The sequence below is a fragment of the Mauremys reevesii genome, linkage group 11, assembly GCF_016161935.1.
Source record: "Mauremys reevesii isolate NIE-2019 linkage group 11, ASM1616193v1, whole genome shotgun sequence".
NCBI classification, from domain to species: Eukaryota; Metazoa; Chordata; order Testudines; family Geoemydidae; genus Mauremys; species Mauremys reevesii.
In genome coordinates, this window is record NC_052633.1 from 53,017,931 (window position 1) to 53,032,198 (window position 14,268).

Sequence of the window (14,268 nt, forward strand, 5' to 3'; positions counted from 1 at the left end):
TAGTGCATGTAGAGGAAATTTATGTACCTAAACACCCAGTCTGGTGAACAGTTTTCTATGTGTATGCCTTTTTTTGCAGGCTTGATTTTGTATCCAAGTTCTGGAAATGTGACTTAAGGGGGGAAAAAGTGCTTCTTTCATGTTTCTGGCACCTGCTCTCTGTTCCATCTCTTTGCGTTTCATTCCTCCCTTACTGATATACACTCGTTGGGCTTTCCTCAAAAATAAAACAATGAAAAAATTGTTAGACGTGGGGTCATGCTGCAGCAATTGCCTTCTCAACACATCTTTTTAGTACCTTACCCAGGGATCCCAGTCTAGGAGCAATTTCAATTTCCTGTTTAAACTTTTAGTGGTGGTGGGTTTTTTTTTTTTTTGACTTGCTCATTGTGAATGTAATAAGCACATACAAGTGGTAAAACTTGGAAGAGGTTGCTGTCCAAAGTTGGCAAATGTAGTGAGTAGTCTGGTCCAGCTATATATTTACTCTGGTTCAAACAAGTTAGAGGCCTAATACTGTAGTTCATGTAGAGGACTGTTGGTGGGATTTACACACACACAGTGATAAGGGAGCATAAGTTCCAGATATCTGATCTGAAAAGGGAAATGATTATTCTTTTTATTTTAAAAATATAGTTTCATCTCAATAGCTATAACTGTGTAATGCATCACTCCTGTTAATGCTAAATGGAAAAATATATTGCATAGTTACCCTAGCTAAGCTGTAGGACAACATACATTCTCACTCACTGGGATGAGAAAACATGCCCCCTTTGACACAAGATGATGTACTGCATTTAATTGCATTATTTAGGTAAATCTAAAGTCAAATTACCTTTTCAAATATGTTTTTGCACTAGGATTAGAAACACTTCTCATATTTACAAACCTCTCACATAGCCAGGGAATGGGTTATGTACAAGCCACTTGTCTCTATTCCAAGAAAAACTCTATTCCTTTAGAATCTTTATTGGAGTATCTTGGGAATACTCCAATAGATGTTGGCTTGTTATCAGTTTGGTCTGCACTCCATCTCCTGAGAGGTGCAAAGCAGTAGGTATAGCATAGAAGATGCAGTTGGGGGACGGGCTTTAAGCTGTGTTTGGCCCACTCAAACTCGATATATCCTCATGACTACTTTAACAGCAGCCTTCCTACAGCTGCCAGTGAACTGTTCTGCTGCCCCGAATAGGTGTAGGGCTCAGCAGTACAGCCATTCCCCCTCCCACCCTGACATACCTGTTCCCAACAAGGGCCTATTGCAGCTGCTGCACCATGCAAATTGTCCCCCAGGCTGTGGCCTGAGCGATGTCAAGGGGATAGAGTGGATTTGCACCTTGTTTCAGAAAGGTATGGGTTGGAAAAGATGGGGATCAATATGAAAATTGAAAAGTGGATAAGGAACTGGTTAAAGGGGAGACTACAACGAGTCGTACTGAAAGGTGAACTGTCAGGCTGGAGGGAGGTTACTAGTAGAGTTCCTCAGGGATTGGTTTTGGGACCAGTCTTATTTAATCTTTTTAATTACTGATCTTGGCACAGAAAGTGGGAATGTGCTAATAAAGTTTGTGGAAGCTGAGAGGTATTCCCAATACAGAGAAGAACCGGCATATCATACAGGAAGATCTGGATGACCTTGTAAACTGGAGTAATAGTAATAGGATGAAATTTATAGTGAAAAGTGCAAGGTCATGCATTTAGGGATTAATATCAAGAATTTTTGTTATAAGCTGGGGATATATCAGTTGGAAGTAATAGAGGAGGAGAAGGACCTCAGAGTATTGGTTGATCACAGGTGATATGGCTGTGAAAAAAGCTAATGCAGTCTTGGGATGCATCAGGAGAGGTATTTCCAGTAGAGATAAGGAGGTGTTAGTGCCATTATACAAGGCACTGGTGAGACCTCATCTGGAATACTTTGTGCATTTCTGATCTCCCATGTTTAAGAAGGATGAATTCAAACTGGAACAGGTACAGAGAAGGGCTACTAGGATGATCCAAGGAATGGAAAACCTGTCTTATGAAAGGAGACTCAGAGCTTGGCTTGTTTAGCCTAACCAAAAGAAGGCTGAGGGGAGATATGATTGCTCTCTATAAATATATCAGAGGAATAAACACCAGGGAGGGAGAGGAATTATTTAAGCTTAGTACCAATGTGGACATAAGAACAAATGGATATAAACTGGCCATCAGGAAGTTTAGACTGGAAATTAGATGAAGGTTTCTAACCATCAGAGGAGTGAAGTTCTGGAACAGCCTTCCAAGGGGAGCAGTGGGGGCAAAAGACATATGTGACTTGAAGACTAAGCTTGATAAGTTTATGGAGGGGATGGTATGTTGGGATAGCCTAATTTTGGCAATTGATCTTTGACTTTTAGAGATAAATATGCCCGATGGGATGTTAGATGGGGTGGGATCTGAGTTACTACAGATAATTCTTTTCTGGGTGTTTGACTGGTAAGTCTTGCCCACATGCTCAGGGTTTAGCTGGTTGCCATATTTGGGGTTCTTAAGGAATTTTCCTCCAGGGCAGATTGGCAGAGGCCCTGGGTTTTTTTTGTCTTCCTCTGCAGAGTGGGGCATGGGGCATGGGTCACTTGCTGGAGGATTCTCTTGAATTCTTTAAACCACAATTTGAGGACTTCAATAGCTCAGACATAGGGTAGGGGTTCGATACAGGAGTGGGTGGGTGAGATTCTGTGGCCTGCGTTGTGCAGGAGGTCAGACTAGACGATCATAATGGTCCCTTCTGACCTTAAAGTCTATGATTCTATAAACTATTTTACAAGCCTCATTGGCCTCCTTGTTCACAGCTTTTTCCCTGTATGGAAGAAACTTGACTCAATTACTCTAGCAGTTGGTTGGGTGGGTGTGTGAAGCTGGAAAGCAAAGGAAATGGAGTAGAGGAGTTTGTTACAATATCAAATGGAAAAGATGTGGAGAGGAAATTGCAGGCTCGTTCACACACCTTAGTGAGGAACAAGGTGGCATTCTGATGCCAGAGTGAAAATGTACACAATCATATTAAATATAGTAAATTAAGTTTTGTTAATTTTCTTTGAATCATTCTGAAACACCTCATTCCATATGCTTTGATGTTCTAAAATCTTATTTGTAATTAGGTTTTGGCAGTGAATGAGGAGTAATTTCTTTCTGTAGTTAAATTATAGCCAAATTGGAAACCCTCCTGCTATCTTCCCTTGCTATGGAAAAGATTATACAAAAAGGTATTCAGACTTTCAAATAAACTCTTAAGCTGCATTTACCATAATGAGCTTCGTATCTATAATTTGCTCATGGTACAGATCCAGCACTAATAGCAGTGGCAGAAGGTGTATGGTGAGATTTACAAGAACATTTGACATTAGCCTAACTCTGCTCCCATAAACTCATCATAAAACTGTCATTGACTTCAATAGGAGCAGTGCTAGTCTAACTGTGGGTGCGTTTGAAAATGCTCAGAAGCTTTTAACACTGCATCATCTAACCCTTATCTGAGCTGCACGGTGCAGAATTTTAGATACAATGTTCGTTAGTGTACGCAAGGTTTTAATATTGATATTGGTTATGCCATAGGGCACAATTCAACATATAAGCCTACTAAACAATGGACAAATATTCTCTTTTGAGAGCACAGAGGTTCTCTATCTGGGAATTACAAAGTTTTCTTATTTTTCTTGGAAATTGCTCCTGTTGCTCCTGATCTTAAACATATTCACTCTGATTTCAAACTTCTCTACTGCTGCCAGTGTGAGATGGTTCCCAGTAAAAATTCATATTTCTTTTGGAATCCAGACAAGCAGGAGACCTTTATGTAGACTAAAAATGAGAAATTTGATAAAATGAAGAGCAATTCATCCACTTTTGGGCTGGAAGTGGAACTCTTAATGGAATCTTAGCTCTATTTATGTATTAATTTTAATCACTAATTAGGGGTAATGTTATAGATTTGGAAGTTATCTTTTGACAATTTCTAGGGAAATCATGTTTATGAAGTTATGTGGGAATTTTCATGAAGTGCCTACAGATTTCTTTTTTGTAACTAGGAACTTCTGTTATGCCCTTGGATATTAGGAAAGGCGTTTACTGTGATGCCTGTGTGAAACTGCCAACTGAAAATGGCAAGTAGATGGCCAATTGCATCTTTTGAGGTGTATGTATTTTTTTTAATATGCTTAATATTTTAAAAGGCTAGATTGTGACCTAACATTACAGTCACTGCATATTGGTGCTCCAGCAGCTGCATAGGCTTCTCTTGCATGTATGAATGCACCTCTCCATATCATGGACTAGCAGTACGCACCATATGTATAAGAACAGCATGGGGCTTCCTTAGTTACCAGAGGAAATAACACAGCCACATTTGATGTTGAGACCTCCCTAGCCCTACGCTGCCCTATGTTGTTGCCTATTATGGTTGCTGAACTGCCTCCAGCAGGGCCCTGTGTAAGTAGAATGACACAGTTCAGCCAGGGGAGCTCTGTTTGTTTATGGTACTCATCTGTGTTGGTAGCAAGGGGCCATTGGGGGGGTCACTGAGTGTTACATCTCTGTGAACATCGCATTCCAGCTGGAACGTGGTGCGTGTGGTAGCTACTCTCGCTTCTCAGCCTGCTGCCTGCCAGTGTCACACACTGTAAGTTCTTTGAAAGCAGAGACTATCTTCTTTTGTTTGTAGAGTGCTTAATACAATGGGACCACAATCCTGGATGTGGCCTCTGGCCACAAATAAATTATACAAATAAATTAATAACAACATAGAGATAAAATAAATGAGTAAAAAAGAATACACTGTTTCTAAATAAATATTTGTGACCAAAGAGGGAAGCTTTATATACTAGTGGCAGAAGGGGCCCATTGTGTGAATTCAGGTTTCAACCTAAACCATATAATTCCAGTTAATTGCAGTGTTTTATTGCTTTGAATTTAAAACCACATTTTTATAGGCTAGGCAGCAGGTGCAGATAATCTCAAAAACCCCCAAAGATCCAGTTTTCATGAAAACTTACCTAGTAATAAAAATGGGAAAGGAAAGCAATACCGAAAATACACAATACAAAGTGGAATTGTTCTAAAGAGCATGTTTCCCCACCACCACCACCATGTTGTTTTTCCTGCAGCATGAGGGAAACACGAATTTACTGTGCACTTTAAATTATTTAAAATCCAGATCTGCGTTTTGTATAATGGCCAATTTCAAAACTCTAAATTGTGTGGATGAGACTATTTAGAGCAGTGGTGGGCAACCTGCAGCCCATCAGGGTAATCCGCTGGCTGGCCGCCAGACAGTTTGTTTACATTTGCATGGCCACCCGCAGCTCCCAGTGGCCATGGTTCGTAGTTCCCGGCCAATGGGACCTGTGTGAAGCGGCGGCCAGCACATCCCTGCGACCTGCACCACTTCCCACAGCTCCCATTGGCTAGGAACTGTGAACTGCGGCCACTGGGAGCTGCAGGCGGCCATGCAAAAGTAACCAAACTGTCTGGCGGCCCATCAGCAGATTACCCTGGTGGGCTGCAGGTTGTCCACCACTGATTTAGAGGCTTATGATACCTAATTAAAGAGGCAGCTCTTCAGAGTCCTATCTATCAGGAAGCAGAGCTACACCACACATTAAGTGTGTTCTTTTGCCTTGAAAATAAAAAGAGAGTTTATGAATGAGACGCTGGATTGTGTAGCAGCTGCCCCCATCCCCCAAAAGTGCATATTTGTTGGCTTTCAGTAGCAGTACTTCTGCTGAAAGTACATGAGGATTAACTCTGTAGGTGTCTTGAGACTGGAATGTCAGGGATGTCCTTTCTATGCGCCCCCTTAATTTGGCACAGAATTGTTCACCCTGATATGATTAAATACTCAGATGTGCCAGTTTACATCCTATTTCTTTGGGTAGTCATAAATATGTGGTACCCAATGGCTTTTGACCATGACAATTCTTATTTATCGAGGGCTGGTTACCTGGCTGTAGGGGACATTGGAAACAGAAACCTAGGTCTTTAGTTCTGATGTGACACAGCATAATCTGATGTATTGTGATATGGTATGCTGTAGGTCCTCTGTACGTGTGGCTGGAGGGAGATTATTGGTACCACCTGAGAAGGTAACATCCTGAGATGTATGCTGTTTTACATCAGGATAGGCCACCTGGCAGGGGACAGGGCTGCTGGAGACTATGCAGTAGTATTGCAAGGAAGGGTGGAAAGCATTGGATTGGTAAAAGGACAATGAAAAGCACCAGTGTCCATGGCGGTTTCTCATTTTTATACCACTTTTAATCTGTGAAATTGCACACAACCAGATGATACCGAAGCCCTTTGTTAGCAGACCCAGTCTTTGCCCCAGGTAGCAAAGCTGAGCTTTCATTAAAAACAAAGCCAACAACAAATAGTGAACTCTTCCCTTTCAGACAATAGTCTTGCAAATGCAAACTGATCACTAGGGATGAAAGGAAGAAGTAGGTGGTCTGTGTGCATGCACACGCTCACACACTCTCTGGTTAAAATGAGTCAGTTAATTTTGAGATGTATCCCAAAAAGCCAACTAGCTAACTGCCCCCTAAATTCCCAGGCTGGCCCCGTGCTGTGGCATGATAATGCTTGGAGAGCAATTCAGTTATATTGAAGGTTGGGGGGTTGTTAGGTCCACCCAGAAATGCTAAAGCTGGCTCTTTCGGTTAAAATATCCTGCTCTTTTTGAGGTTGGAACTGAGCTGGCTGCTGCTGACTCAGGCAGCTGCTGGACTGTGGTTTCAGCTGTCATTGCCATGGTGATGACAACATGTGCAAGAACTCCCCTTCAATGGACGTTTCCCACTCCATTGGCTCTGCCTGCACATGGTGAAGAGGCACTATAGTTGTCCATATGCATTGTCTAAAGTGCTGCTGCTTCCTTGATTCCAATCTGTCAGCATATGGGAAAAAATTACATCAAAATGTATTTAGTGCCTGAACCATGAGAACATCTTTTCTCTCATGTGCCATGGAAAGCCAATCAGGGATTCAGAACAACTGGGCTCAATTCCTGGCTTTGCCACAGGCTTCCTGCATGTCTTTAAGCAAGTCGTTTTAGACCTAGTTTTCAGAAGTGCTGAGCAGCCAAAAGGTAGTTGCAGCCAATGGAAGCCGCTGGTCGTCTGCACTTCCGAAAATCATGTTCTTAACCTCTGTCTTGGTTCTCTTTCTGTAAAACAGATCATAATATTTTACCAGTAAAGTACACCCCTCCAGCTCTGCATCAGCATGTACAATATGTCTAGTTGGTTAAACTCCAGATGTATAAGAGCTGAGATCAGGACAGAGTCCTAAAGATAATTATTTAGATCTAGGTTCTGAAAATAGGATGCAAATGTTTTCTATTTTTCTGTAGTCTGTTTTTGCTTCCAGAGTAGTTTAAAAAAAATGGAAAACTAAACGCAAGACTGAGTTTTTAAAAATGCAGCTGGGAAGGGCAAGCAAACTTTATTTTTTTCAAGTGTTGCTTAACTGGTGTAAGCTGAGCACTGGTATTAAAGAAGAGGTATCTGAAAGGGATGGATTTATCAGATGGGAGACTACCAACTAAGCAGAATATGATACTAGCACCCAGGACTGACTATTCCTTCCATTTTAATGAACTTTAGAATATACTTTTTAGATACTAAGGTTGCATGTTTGGCTGGTCTAAATGGTTAATAAAAATAGCTGCAAAACTAGATTTCATTTAGTTGTGACACTCATTCTCAAATATTTGTCATATGCATGATTGTAGCCATTGCAATGATTTATCTTTCATATAACCCTGTTCCTAGGTTATTCATATTTACATTTTTATTGGTTCTATTAAGGTAGTAGCAGGACCAAAGCTAGCATAACACAAGGTTAGGTTTTTTTTCTTTTCTACGATTATTTATGACTTTGGGGCATTGTACAACAGGCTTTAGTAGTTCTTAACTGACCTCAAAGAGAAACAATAGATCCACTGTTGTTTAACATATTTCAAAAAATGGGTTTCTTATTTTTATTTCCTTAAATATTTTAGTTTGTGTTTAACTCATCTATACGGAAAGAGACACATAACCAACATGAGAAACTGAGATACAATGCAAAATATTTCTGAATGGATACTGGCACTGAATATTTGTATACTATTAGAAAGAATAATAATCCAGACTATTACAGTGCAATCACAAATTTTCAAACAGACACATTTATCCTACATGGATTTAAAACGTAAAGAAATATTTATATTTGATGGATCAGATTCTTACCAGGTGTAAACTGATACAGTTCCACAGAGTTTTAATGGAGCTATTTTATTTTATACGAGCTGGGAATCTGGCCCAATTGATTTCTAATTGTTAATTATGTAGGTTTTTTTAATGTTACACCATAAGATATGTCTCTTGAGGATGTCCCTACTCTCAGGAGTTTATGCTTTAAGACATGATGTAGTGAGGGATGGTGACAAACAGTGGTGGAGGCGACAAGGGAATGGATGACTAAGGGCTACAGTGGTAAGACAATACAGCTGCTGAGGTTAGTGCTGAGAGGTTAATTCTGCCTCAGGCAAGAGCCCCATCCCACACCCTGAATCCTTCATTCCTGGCCCCACCCCAGAATCCTCACCCCCTCCTGCATCTCAACCCACAGCCCCCTCACACACTCTGAATCCCTTGCCCCCACCCCCAGCCTGGAGCCCCTACTGCACCCCAAAACCCTCATCCCCAGAGCCCTCCCCTCCAACATCCCAACCCCTGTCTCTACCCACAGCCCCCTCCCACACTCTGAATCCCTCGGCCCAACCCCCAGCCTGAAGCCCCTTCTGCACCCTAAACCCTTCATCCCCATCCCAGAGCCCACACCCCCAGCCCTCACCCCCTTCACTCCAAATCCCTGCTCCAGCCTGGAGCCCCCCTCCTGCACCCTGATTTCTGGCCCTACCCCAGAGCCTGCATCCCCAGTTAGAGCTCTCACCCCCTCCCGCACCCCAACCCCCTGCACCAGCCCAGTGAAAGCAAGTGAGGGTGGGGGAGAGCGAGCCACCAAAGGAGGGGGAATGTAGTGAGCAAGGGGCAGGGCCCCAGGGAAGGGGTAGGGTGTTTGGTGTTGTGCAACTAGAAATTTGAAAACCCTAGCCGGAACCCCACAAGGTTTCTGTGCTTTGGTCACCAGTTTTGTCTTAGGCTGGATGCTCCTAAGTCTTTTCAACAGTCTCCTTTAGCCAGGGAGATGGTAGTTATTTCCTGGTGGCTGCTTTGGCTGGCAGGCAAGTGATCCTTCCTCTCAGGTAGAGAGTCAGTAGCCCCTGCCTCTTTGGCAGTCAGCCCCAAACTGAGCAAGGTTCTCTCCTTTCTCTCTCCCCCTGCCCCCCTGGCCTGGTATTGGGTGCAGGTATAATGGGGTGGGACTAACTGGGCCAAAGGCTCTCTCTAACCCCTTCCGTGCTGGTGGGTGGTTTCTCTGCTTCATCACAATGGCTAAATTAAGGTAAGAGCATTGCAAAATAATTCCTACAGGTCTTGCTTGCTTTCAGTGTTCCTGTGTGATCCCCGATGATGATAATTATGGGACTTGAGCAACTGTATAAAGGAAAGATGGTCCTGGGACTTGGTAGACTGCATTCAATTCCCTATTCTGCCACAGACTACGTGGGTGATGTGAGCAGATGTGCAGAGAAAGGCAGTTCTATTTTGAGGAGGATTTTGATATTTTGACATTTCAAATATCTCTGAGAGGGAATGGAGCCTTTGGGCAGCCTGCCTGGCAGACCGTGGAAATTGAGGAGCCACATGGGTGAACTGGTAGGAAACCAAGCAGGGTTTGCAACCTGGATGGCAGGCTAAGTTCTTTCGGTATTTTGGCAAAATCAGACAGTCTCTCAAATATTCCAATTTCACCAAATCTACAAATTCTGACTAAACAGTATTTCATCAGATATCTGAGGGGTAGCCGTGTTAGTCTGTATACAGAAAAACAACAAGGAGTTCGGTGGCACCTTAAAGACTAACAGATTTATTTGGGCGTAAGCTTTCGTGGGTAAAAAACCCACTTCACGCATCTGAAGAAGTGAGTTTTTTACCCATGAAAGCTTATGTCCAAATAAATCTGTTAGTCTTTAAGGTGCCACCGAACTCCTCGTTGTTTTTATTTCATCAGAATTTTTCCAACAAGCTCTACTCTGTACCTCAGTTCCTCATCTGTAAAAATAGGGAGGTGCTATTATCTCCATCTCACAGAGGTGTTGTGAGGATAAATACACTAAAGACTGTGAGGTGCACAGATACCACAGCAATGGGTGTCATCTTAGATGTACTGAAGAGCAGAACAGATCCTTAAGTTGGCTAAAACTAGGCAAACTTTAAGATTTACAGGAAATATTTTTTTCATTTTGTTTAGAAAAAGAAATTCCTGCCAGAGGTATGTAATATAAATCAATGTGTGGGGAATGGGCGGCAAATAGTATATTCAATGAGCAATCAAAAAGAAACCCAGCTATTTACATTTTTGTTTGTTAAAGTAGGAATTTCACATATTTCCTCAGCAGTCAAATCATACTTTACTTTTCAACTGTTTAATGATAAGGGAATTAATTGGTTAGCAATTTCACTATTCCCTAATGTAACTGATGTCTTGAGTGATTTATATTAAAGTGATTTTTGACCATGAACTAAACATCGGTCCTATTTGAAAAACTGGAAATGTGAGTGATTACTATTCCACCTGCTTCTATTCCTGGGAGGCTTTAGTATATGCCTCTTGTTTGCATTTAATTACCTGCCTCTGGAATGAAGTGGTATTTTTGTTTTCTGTTGGTGGTGTAAATGACACAAGCACTATGTTGACTTGAGTGATACTAGTTCTGTATCAGAATTTACAAAAAAAATTCAAAGAATATATTTTAGAACTCTATTGAGCACATCAAAATTCAGAGCTCATTTTATATTTGAGTTAGATATCACTAAACTTTGCATTGAGTCTGAATTATATATGAGTCAGAAGGATATCAGAATAACAGCATCTTAAAATATGTGCTGAATAGTCATTAAATTAGTAACTTATGTTACCTGTGAAGCATCTCTATGTCCAGCAGGGAAAATACTTAACTTGTATTTATCATGTATTAAAGTGTGAATAGAATTGGTTACAAAACAAAATAATTAGCTACTGTTGGAAAGGTGATTCAATATTCATGACATTTAGCATTCTTCAAATTCAAAGTTTTCAACATTAGAAAAAAGGTAAAGAAGAAATAAAAGCAGAAGGACCCAAGAGGTGCCTGCTCAAAATAGTAAGAACCCCAACAAAGCCCACTTGTAATGCAATGAAGACAGTTCAGCTCAAGTTGCTGGAAGTTCTGCAAGGAGAGAAAGTTTGGACATTGGTAGGTTTAACATTCACTGTTAAGGTGTTTTTGAGAAGCCCCTGTAAGAAATTACCAGAGCAAAGGTGAGCAATATTTGAAAAAATATATATTGGTATTAATAATCAGTGAGTAGGTTCCTAATGAATTTACCCTATTATTTCAGATAATTATTATTACTGTGACAAAGTCAGAGCTGATAGCTATAAGAAGAGAGTGTTGGAAGATTGATATATCAGTTTTGGAAAGATCAAGGCCCTTTTACCTATGACCTGAAAAGAGGTTACCTCAGGTTAATTGGAGACACCAGAGTCAAATTAAGGGCCATTGGTAACCTTTAAAAACCCCTTCTGGGGGTGAGCGTGTGGGAAGAGGGAGGGGGAAAAAATGTGGCAGCAGGGTTAGGGGCAGCGAGGAGTAAAGACTTTTGCTAGGTGGAGGACTACTCACCTCTCTGTTGGGGAAACATTGAGATTACTTTGGTTTGGGAATGGGCTGGTGACAAGAAGCCAGTATATAAATCAGCAGTGGCAAGAGGAAATGAATCTTTCTTTTGCGCTGTGGTGGTTTTTTTTTTTTTTTTTAAAGTGACCTACTCGGGCCTACCCTGAGGCCCACTTGGTAAATAACCAAAGTTAAGATCAGAAACCTCTAGAATGGGATTGATTCCAGGTGCCTCCTCCCTGCCAGAGAGAGATGCTGAGGCTGATGTGGTGAAAGAGATGCAATGACCCTACACATTTTTAAGGACCTGCTCTGATGCTCATTGAAGTCAGTGGAAAGATTTAATAATACTAAAAAAAATTCCATAAACTTCAGGGAGAATTGAATTGGCCCCTAATATTGTAATGACCTCTTAGGGGGAAATAATGAAACACTGTGTATAACTGATGATATTAAAAAAAACAACCAAATTTATAGATATTTCCTTAGAGCATAGCATCTGTGCTCATCCATTGGTTGTTTATTTAGGCTGTTTCACTCTCAGGATAAGTGACTGGGCCCATGTGTCTGGCATAGCTCCCAATGCAAACTACTTACAAAAGGTCCCGAGATCTCAGAAAATTGTCCTTTCCAACACATTGGACTGAAATACATGTCAAAGATAAAATACAACTATTGTCAGCCATTGAGGGATTTGGGGTAGCATGGGATTTACATAGTTGTACAGAATGCAGTCTCAGGCCACAGATAGTCTGGCCAAAAGCTTTTGGCAGAGTCTAGGCAGTATTGCGTTTCCCAGCAATGTCACGGATCATATCCAAGGGAAGCTGACTTTGTCGCTGTAATTATTTCTAAGCTTATCTTATTGCAAAACAAAGCAACTTGAGGACAGGTCAGTTGTGTATTTTTCCAGTAAAAGTCAAATACAAGAGACCTCCTTTCCCACATCCATGCATGGTGGGTTTAAAAAAGAATTTGAAATGTTTTTTTTTTACTGATTTGAATATATTCCCCCCCCAATAATATAATATAGGACACCTGATTCTGATTTCTCTCACACCAGTGTACTCAGGAATAACTCCACGGAATTCAGTAGAACTTAGTTGTGAAGCCAGTGTAGATGAGATCATCATCAGGTCTCAGATACTTATCTAATCTTACCTTTGTATCCTAGTTATTTATTCCACACCCATATACAGGAGAAAATACTAATTTAAATTTTGGCAAACATAACAGTATGTTCTAACAATTAAAATGTATAAAACAAACCACATTATTTCATCTAATTACTTGCCCTGTGGCTTTTCCAATATAACTAGGTGTGCAAGCACAGGAATGTAGCTACAGATCCCAATCCTCAGCTGGTGTAAATTGACCTGGCTTCACTAAGTCAATGGAGTGGCACTGATTTACATTAGCTGAGGATCTGGCCCAGAAAACTTAATGCCGGAGGTCTTTAGCCGTTTTAATCATTATTTGGGGAGAACAGAAGAGCAAAATGACTTTTGTGAGTTTTTTGGTTGGAAGTGTGCACAGTTCTCCAGCAAGTTGTCATATGGCAGCTATCATCTCCAGAGTTCATGAACAGACTGCTAAGAGCTTAGCTACATCTTTCAAATGACTTCCAGAGCTTAGGTGAGGATATAATTTGGATACTTTTCAGAGACCACAACAATGAAATCTCAGAGATCTGTTATTGCTTTCTCAGTTTTATGCTTTGAAGATGCATATTCAAGGCCCACTTGAAACATTTTCTGTTTAATAAGAGGTTGTGCTCTTTGTTTGAAATGGACAAAATCGAAGTAAAGTCAGGGACAGATTCTTTGGCCACACTATGAATACAACCTTTCCCCAAACTTGCTCCTGTACCTAGCCAGGGACAGAAATGAGACCTCTTTCATTCCTTCTTTGAACCTGCAAAACCAATCACCTAGCCCCTGGCTTTGCAATCAGGAAAAGCTACCAGTTCTCATGGCTTAGCTCTGACTTGCCATGTACCTTGGGTGGTGTCTCTGTTCTATGTAACTGTCTAATAAATAAAGGGTTTAATTGCTCCTTCCAATGAGTCTCCAAGACTGATTTTTTCACAGACTGTAATTAAAGTTACAAACTTTAATGAGGTCTGTAACTATCTTTGGAGGAAATACTCACCTGATTCCAGACATTAACACCTTTCAACAGAATATCTAAACCTACTTGTTTGGCTTTGTTTTCTATAGTACAGGGGTGGCCAAACTGTGGCTTGCAAGCTGCATGTGGCTCTTTTACCATTAAAGTGCAGCTCATGGAGCTTCCCCCCACACACTCCCCTCCACATTCTCTACCCACCAGACTGGGGAGCGAAGCTGGAGAGCTCGCCTTGCAGCCGGGTGGTAGGGTAGGGCTTCTGCCCAGCAGGCAGGGCCAGCCAGAGGATTCAGGGGGCTTGGGGCAAAGTGGGAGAGCTGCGGTGCTTGTACTCACCTGGCAGTGGTCCGGGTCTTCGGCAT

The 14,268-nt window shown here is 41.4% G+C and overlaps 1 long non-coding RNA gene across 4 annotated transcripts in view; it reads left to right on the forward strand.

Annotated features, from left to right (window-relative positions):
- The window catches only part of LOC120375200, a 41,950-nt gene that overhangs the window by 13,503 nt on the left and 14,179 nt on the right, over window positions 1-14,268 (forward strand). The gene's annotated exons all lie outside the window — the stretch shown is intronic.